This window comes from Melozone crissalis, unplaced genomic scaffold, assembly GCF_028551555.1.
Source record: "Melozone crissalis strain CALT ecotype California unplaced genomic scaffold, PUWL_Pcris_2 ptg000069l_1, whole genome shotgun sequence".
Classification (NCBI taxonomy): domain Eukaryota; kingdom Metazoa; phylum Chordata; class Aves; order Passeriformes; family Passerellidae; genus Melozone; species Melozone crissalis.
This window is the reverse complement of record NW_026535847.1, coordinates 539,258-541,467: the sequence shown is the minus strand read 5'-3', so window position 1 is coordinate 541,467 and position 2,210 is coordinate 539,258.

The following is a 2,210-nucleotide window of genomic DNA, read 5'->3' as shown; positions in this document are numbered from 1 at the left end:
GCTTGCATCTATAACTGTGCTTGTATACAACTGAAAGCTAAAGACACATTATCTTGAACTGTACTAAGTGCTTCTACTATTAACTTGTGGTCTTGGTCCCCGGCCTTTTCATACTTCCTTATTTTGGCAGTACTTTTGAAATCTGCCACTGGCTAGTTCCTAATGCCAATAGAGATGACTGTAAAGGCTGCTTCAATTTTGTTAGGCAACTTGCTGCAGTGGCCAGTTTATTAATCAGTATTTCTGAATCAATTCCATTTAAAACTCCTAATCCTGTCCCTAATATCTCAGTTAGATCTTTTCTTATTCTGCTCTTGAGATATACTTGTCTTTGTAACTACGTTGTCTAACCTTCAAAGGATGTTTTTAGGAAGGAGGAGCAGGCTGGTTGTATTTTTGAGATGTTAATTTGCATTATCAACTCCACACGTTTGAGAGACCATTCTGGATTGAACAATAGTTTTTGTTTACCCACATTCTTTACTACGTAGGGGCCAATTTCATACACTTTAGGTTCAAGTTTGGGTTGAGTCTGAACTATTTGAGTCCTAGTATGGGTTGTATAAGGCCTTGCTGTTGTAAAAAGTGCAGTGTCTACTTTGAATTTAAATGAAAGTCTGATAGCAACTTGAGCTCAAAAGCAGGTCACTTCTACAGGCTGTATCAAAGTGAAATTACACCAACAGTCTTATTCACTTGGGCTATCACAAACTTCCTGGTGTTCATATACAACAGGAGAGGTTAAGACACTAATTGCATCTGGTCTCTCATAAGCCGTCTTATTGATGACCTGGCACCCTACTTTGATTTCTTCTCCTCTGATTGCTTGAAGTGCCCACAGTTCTCATTCCTGCCATTCTTGCTCCTCATATACCAGATTCCTGTGGATTACTACAGCAGATACGTTTAAATCTTTTATCTCAGGAAGTTCTCTCATGGATCTAGTATACTGATTAAATGCCTGGGACCAAGGCCATTCAGCATTGCTTTGGATAGAGGTACTCTTTAGTTCTGAAACTTCAGTTATAATTACATACAAAACAATTCTGTAAACTAAAGTAAGAACTACCCACAACAGCAATATACACCTTTTGCCCGAGTAAGTTTAAGTCTCAGTTCATTGTCTTCTGGTATCACTCTCCAAGGGACTTCTAGGGCTTTCTTCACTCGAGAGTGATGGATCCAGGCATTCTGCTCCTTGATTTTGATTGCAGTGAAGGTGGTGAGAAGTACTCGCAGTGGTGTCTCCCACTGTGGTTCCAAAGTCTTCTCTGTAAGACTTAACATATACATTATCCCCAGGCTAACTCCCTGCTCCGAGTTTCAGCCACATGTTTCTCAATTTCTCTGAGCTGTTTGCTTAAAGCCATCATGTAGGTGGCCAGTGTTACCTCCCCAATGTGGGTGGACATTCCCTTTGTATTCCATATGGTCTTCAATAAGGCATTTCAAAAGGATTCAGCATTCCTTTCGCTCAAGGTTTAGTTCGAATTTGCAATAGTGTCAGTAGAAGAGCTTGGGGCCAGGGTACATTAACTTCTTGCCCCAGTCTTACAATCTGCTGCTTAATCAAATGATTCATTTTCTCTACTTGGCTGCTTGATTGAGGTGGTATGGAGTGTGAAGTTCCCAATCTATGCCCAGGTGGCTACTAATCTGTTGCAATGCTTTGGAAATGAAATATGATTCTCTATCTGAGGATATTGTGGCTGGAACTCTGAAGCATGGTATTATTTCTTGTAATAATACTCTGGTCACCTCTTGAGTTTTGACGGTTCCGGTGGGGAATGTTTCTGGCCAACCTGAAAATGTATCTGTCAATACCAATAAATACTGATACCCACCTTTCGTTGGGAGTTCTGAAAAGTTAATTTGCCACTGCTGTACAGGCCCATGGCCTCTCCCAATCTGACCGAGTTTCGGCCTGGGGGTATTTTTGGGATTAGTCTGGAGGCAAGGATCACACTGTCGTCTTACCTGAGTGATAGTGGCATATAAATCCCTGACAACGATCCTTTCAATCAGATATATGTTCTAGAAAGCCTGTGGAAATTGCTACTTCAAAGTCAACACTTCATTTCAATGCACTCTGTATCACTGGCAGCCTTGGTCATTTTGGGAAAGAAGTCACACTCTATAAAAAGCGTTTAAGTAGTTAGGCCCTAGTGTGTTTTCTAGTGCTCTTCCTTCACTAGTAACCACGAAGATGG